The following is a 6,520-nucleotide window of genomic DNA, read 5'->3' as shown; positions in this document are numbered from 1 at the left end:
TTAACGAACTTGCACGACTTTTGCAATATAATATTGTTGTAATATACTTTGCATGGTACTTATGACGCATCAGAGAAAAATTAAGCAAAAAAACAGTCGTTTTATTGCCGTTCTGATACAATGTAAACAAACCCACCAGCACAGAATCAGGACCCACCAGCACCTGACAGGACCAAATCACCAGCACAGAACGTTCTCTCGCAGGACAACCATACCCACCGTGATATATCACCATGAAATATGGTTACTCATTTGTCTGCTTGCTGTGCATATTTATAAGGTGTAATAAGATGCACCTTAATTTTTTTAGTCGGGGGTCACCCGGTGGATAAAAATCATATAACATTTAATTATAATGATTAAAAAAAGTGGAAGCTAAAAACCCAAAAGCTAGATGCATAAACACAAAGCCATTTTAAGAGTCTTGCGACAAACAAGAACATAAAAGTACAAAGACAAATAAAGCAAAAACTGCAAAATGAATAATGGGATACACAACGCCCGACACAACGTGAGCACCTAGAGTTTAGATATATTAATTATGTTTCGTGATTTATTCTTACTCTACTTACAATAATTGATAGGTGTTCTACTCGGTTCACATCACGTGACCATATTAAATAAGTGCTTATCAATTACGTACAATAAAAATATAGCTAATCTTACAATCAAACAGAGATCTTAAACTGTCTTTTATCTGATTGATTGATTGATGGTTGCTAAACGTCCAGTGACAATCATGTCATGCATGTTCATGACGAAAACCAAGTAACAATAATTACAATAGGTAGGTTATGTAATAGAGGCCGTCTGGATTAAAGGTCGGGGGGAAATTGGACTGCCACTGTTGCAAGGGTTCTTAACGTACAAAGAGCTTGGCACTATCGTTACACGAGTCATCGGATTCAACGTCCTCATTCTGACCAGACGTGGCTACAAATTTGTACATCCTGCACAGTCGTACACACGCCCCACTTTGGCAAGCGTTTTACTGCCGATCGGAGGAAGACCAATGGTGACCATATGTCTATTCCCCAGTCAACTTTCATTAATAATGATGGTATTAATTTAAACAATAAACTTTCAAATTCATTTTAAATGCGTTTAAATTTTTAAGATTTCACTTGGAAGATCACCGAGACCATTTTAATTCGGCTATAAACCCCGTTTTGCTAATATGCAGCCACGTGACATTTAATCCAAAGCTTCAAATCAAAGCAAATCAAATATGTTTATTTCCTAATCAAAAGCCTTTATAGGCATATCAATTACAAACAAATAAATCATAATAGACAAAACATAAATACATGTTTAGAAACAATATGAAATTAAACACTATATTATGATTCATATAAAAACAAAAGAACAGTATATATATATATATACATATATACGACATTGTCAGTCCAGCAAAAGAAAGATAACTCTTCACCAAATATTATCATTAAAACCATATAGGGGCAGAGTCATGGGACGTTCAATCCGAAGCTTCATGTAGGGGCAGAGCCACGGGACGTTCAATCCAAAGCTTCATGTAGGGGCAGAGCCACGGGACGTTCAATCCAAAGCTTCATGTAGGGGCAGAGCCACGGGACGTTCAATCCAAAGCTTCATGTAGGGGCAGAGCCACGGGACGTTCAATCCAAAGCTTCATGTAGGGGCAGAGCCACGGGACGTTCAATCCAAAGCTTCATGTAGGGGCAGAGCCACGGGACGTTCAATCCAAAGCTTCATGTAGGGGCAGAGCCACGGGACGTTCAATCCAAAGCTTCATGTAGGGGCAGAGCCACGGGACGTTCAATCCAAAGCTTCATGTAGGGGCAGAGCCACGGGACGTTCAATCCAAAGCTTCATGTAGGGGCAGAGCCACGGGACGTTCAATCCAAAGCTTCATGTAGGGGCAGAGCCACGGGACGTTCAATCCAAAGCTTCATGTAGGGACAGAGCCACGGGACGTTCAATCCAAAGCTTCATGTAGGGGCAGTTCCACGACCTCTGCGCGTTAAAGAGCAACTCTTTGAGTTCTCAGTTAGTATTCCTTACAAATAAAAGGTGCAATCACTACCCTAAAAAAATATTTTAATAACAGTCTTTGTAATCCCCCCTTTTTTCATCCAAATTAATCCAATTTGCGGAAGAGTAACCTTTTGTATTTATATATTTAAATTTTTCTCGTCCTGAATATACATCAAATATTTTCAACTAGACAGTAAGAAAACAACATTCCATCTACATTAAAAAACGAATAGAAACCATCATCACTAAAAAATAATCGTTGAGTAGTAAATATATAGACGCATGATAAATAATCATAAGAAAAAATTAACAACCTCAGTTTTGTATTTAAGATACAGCAGTGTTCATTCCGAATTGAGTTCAATACAATGTTCGATAAAACCCTCTGTAGTCCACCAAGAACCTTTCTTGCCCTCCATGTCTCGAGCGTTTTGAACACGCTCCATAGTCTGACACTGTGCGGGATTATATACTTTCACGTACAATCTATCTTTATTTAGATCAACAGTATATTTTTTCCGAGTAACCGTCCTCAAAAATGAGTATGAGTACACATCTATTTCGAATTTGCGTCCATCTTGTCCATCAAAATATCGTACTGAAGAAAGTATGCCGGTATCATCAATTATTCCAATTACATTGCTTTGAACAACTTCCCCTATTCTGATATCTTCTACGTTGTGAATCTCTCTCTTTTCTATGAAGAGTGACGCTTCTATCTTGTCCGTTGGTTTTGTAATTTCTTCATTAGATATTTCGTCAAAAATATCATTGTTGTACTGTTGAACTTTGGCCCAATATGAAAAATGATCTGATCGATTTGAAAATAAGGCCCATTTAGTCTCGCCAATTCGACTTCTCGCTCGACTTACAACAATGTCAGCAGGAAATGTACATAAAGGTTTGCAGTCTAATACATATATACTCGATTTATCTGTATCAATTTCAACATCTTCCTCGACAATCTTTGTCGCTAATGATAATGACAATCCATAATGGATCAAACGAATCCTCCCCTTAGTCTGTTTGTCTTTTTTTGTCGTGACCTCAGAAACAATACTTGTCTGTTGAATAACGCCATAAAAGCGATGAGATAACACATCTCCAATACGTATATTTTCTAAATTTGTTACCTTTACATGATCAATGGAAAATGGAGAAGTCAACGCTTTTCGTAATCTTGGCACTGACATTTGAAATGCGACCGCAAGTAAAATAGATAGAATAACTAGTGGTATCCCTACTCCAGGAGCCATTAAAGGAACAGCAAATTGTAAAATGAGAAATGTTATCATTGATGTCAGTACAAACGCTCCAAATGTCAGCCACAAGTCCAAAACCTTTCCTTTTAAACAAGACCAACACATTTGGTCATTTTTATAATCTTGAACATGCAATGCTGTCATCACAATACAGTATATGAGATACAAGGATGCTGCTCCACCGAGAACTAATTCCGGTACTGCTTTACTCAGACGACTGGCAATTTCATCTGAAGAAACCAATAACAATCGTAGAATGCCTTTTGCTATTTTGCTTCCAACCCCAAATAATCTAGAAAGAGCATCTGCAATTTTTTGTCTCATACTTTGTACCTGGGAACTTTTGCTTTCTCCCACCACACACCAAGTTGCAAAATGTTCGCAGTTGCCTGTAACTATATTGTAGGTTTCGAATTTATCGCCCCGCTGTGTTAGAATGGATTCGGCTCTAGTCACAACTGTATCTGGATCGTATTTGGGAAATACGTAATCTACAATGTATAATTCATTTACTCTTAAATTAAATTCTTTGGTTTCCTCGTGTACTGCTATCTTTCCATCATGTTTTGTGAAATGTATGAGAACCATCGTAACGTTACTTCCAACCGCACTTTTAATTTCTTTGACAATTGCATGGTGGTCGTACATCCTTTTCATTTTTCGCTCCGCTTTTACATATTTGGTGGAATATTGGCCTGGCATCGATATATGCTGACCATTCTTTAAGCTTGAGACATATACCACTCTCCTTGGTTTGGAACAATTGGCACAGCTCTTTTTAATACATTTTTCATGTTCATTCAATTGGTCAATCGCATTTTCTAGTGCAGAATGTGCATCGCCCTCTGTATTTGATGCTTGGGTAAAAGATACTTCGTCACGTGATGATACGTCATACCGTTGTCCAATCTCAGCAACGATTTCCTGTATATCGACACCACCGTCATCACTTTGTAGAAGGTCTCCATCAGAGAAGCTATTTACCAAATCATCATACCTAAAGTTGTTTGATAAAGGTGAGTATTTCTGGGCCATGTTCAACCTGTTAAATAGCAAGTCTTATTACTTTTATTCTTATATATTCAGTCTTTGGGGTTTTTTTGTGTGGTGTTTTGCTGTATGACTTAATTGTTTCGTCGTCTTTCGTTTTTGCACAGGGGTTCTCTTCTCTACGACTTCTGAGCTTTGAACGTCATGTTAGTACCTTCGGCCTCTTTTGTATACAGGACGACCAAGCTATTTACCGATCTTATCATTGTATTGATTGTTAAAATTTGTTCTTAATCTGCATGAATATGCGTTATAATTTTTTGATAGGTGCTAAAACACAACATTATTCTATAAATGATGTGTTGCAAGTGCTAGAAGTTATCCTCAGATAGGATGAAGTTTAAATTTTGAGCACAGACTACCTACTTCTTGCTACCGTAAGCTTCATTACCATGTCACGGATTATGATTGATTACTGTTTGTTTTACGTCTAGTGGCAAATAAATAATGTATATTGGGGACGGAAAAAAATTAACAATGAATGGTATGTCCTAATAGAGGAGTCGACCGGATTGAAGGGCTTGAAATTACGAATTCTACATGAAAAATGCATTGGATAATCCATGCAATAGACGACCTATGGACCTCTTAAAGGGTTGTTGCAAGGATTCGTTAACATACAGAGGCATGACATTCTCTCATCACGATGCATCATATTTCATGTGCCCATTCTAAACGGGTGTGGTTGTAATTTTATACATCACACGGACGCCCCATTTTATTATACAGGTTTTACTGCCGGTCTAATAGTAACAAATTTCATCAATTACTATATATCTCAGTCACCCTTGGTGTTTTCATGATTATCAAAAGTGGCCCAAATTTCAAGAATTGTTATTGCGAACCCAATATAATATATTTCCATAGATTCACCTGATAGTTACCTGTCCATTTAAACTTTTGGCAGTTCTATTGTCCCATCTTACAAATACAACAGGTATTGTTCTCTGTGCAGTTTATTCACTGAGACATTTAAATTTCTTCTAAGAGAAATCTATCACTCATTGATTAATCTACCTGAGTAAAAAGTTTATCTGCTAAATAGATAGAAATAACAGGTTTACCATTAAAAAAATTGCATTTGAGTTTATATTTATGCAAACATAAAAGTTGATTTCTGACAAAATTATCAACATTATTTCTACATTTCAAAAAACATTTGAAATAAAAAAAACAAAAATTATGATGTTTATATCAAGGTCTGCTTAAAAGTATGCTATAACTAAAAAAAATGAAAATTTCGATAGGAACGTTCAATACTTATGTTTTAAAAATGAACATTTTATGATTAAAGTAGTGTTTATTTTGAACAGATTGAAAAAAAAACATATTATTAAAATTGAATAAACACAAAATCACATGCATTCTTAATGGTAGACCTGCTATTTCTATCTATTTAGCAGATAAACTTTTTACTCAGGTAGATTATTAAAGAGTGATAGATTTCTCTCACAAGAAATTTAAAGGTCTGAGTGAATAAACTACACAGAGAACAATACCTATTGTATTTGTTCAATGGGACAATAGAACTGCCTAAAGTTTAAATGGACAGTAACTATCAGGTGAATCAATAGGAAGGTACAATTGGGTTCGCAATGAACGTTGAACAGTTTTAAAAATTATAAATGATAACATAAAAACATTGAATGAGTAACACTCTTCTTAATGTTCCGATTTGTTCCGCGACTTAATTAAAATTTATTTCGACCTAGATACAAAACTGAAATACTTGTATATTCATCGATTTGTATTCATCTACACATAAAAACTGTGTCACAGCAGGAAAAAATAATATTTCTCTTTTGTTGGATTGTAAATGTTTTGTTATAATGCTGACATACAGAAAATTTTAACATTCAGACTATATTTTGACATGGTAAAGTGGGCGTAGTTATCATGGTTATGAACAAAAATAAATTCAGGGAAAGAAGATGAATATAAAATGTTAATTGCCCGTAATTCTTCATGATACTGTCTTACCTTTCAATCTTTCTATTATATGATTATAAAAAAGACTAGTATGACAACATGATCGTTCAAAAATGTATACTATAGTTCGTAATTTCTTTTCTATAAATATCATTCGAAAATTCCCAATTACTATCCATGTATCAACTTGATAAAATCTTGTCTATTGATAACATAGATTACATTAAATCAAGGGTTAAAAGTACAGGAAAGTACAAAAACAT

At 35.4% G+C, this 6,520-nt stretch overlaps 1 long non-coding RNA gene across 1 annotated transcript; it reads right to left on the bottom strand.

The window, feature by feature from the left end:
- Positions 1 to 2,322: 2,322 nt before the first annotated feature.
- LOC143076035 (uncharacterized) lies at positions 2,323 to 6,402 on the bottom strand. The gene is made up of 2 exons (XR_012978515.1): positions 6,309 to 6,402; positions 2,323 to 4,320 (listed from the first exon to the last, which is right to left on the bottom strand). It is a non-coding gene; the product is annotated as an uncharacterized LOC143076035 (long non-coding RNA).
- Between the last annotated feature and the right edge of the window lie 118 nt (positions 6,403 to 6,520).

Source organism: Mytilus galloprovincialis, chromosome 5 (genome assembly GCF_965363235.1).
Source record: "Mytilus galloprovincialis chromosome 5, xbMytGall1.hap1.1, whole genome shotgun sequence".
NCBI lineage: Eukaryota > Metazoa > Mollusca > Bivalvia > Mytilida > Mytilidae > Mytilus > Mytilus galloprovincialis.
This window is presented reverse-complemented; position numbering and strand designations above follow the sequence as displayed.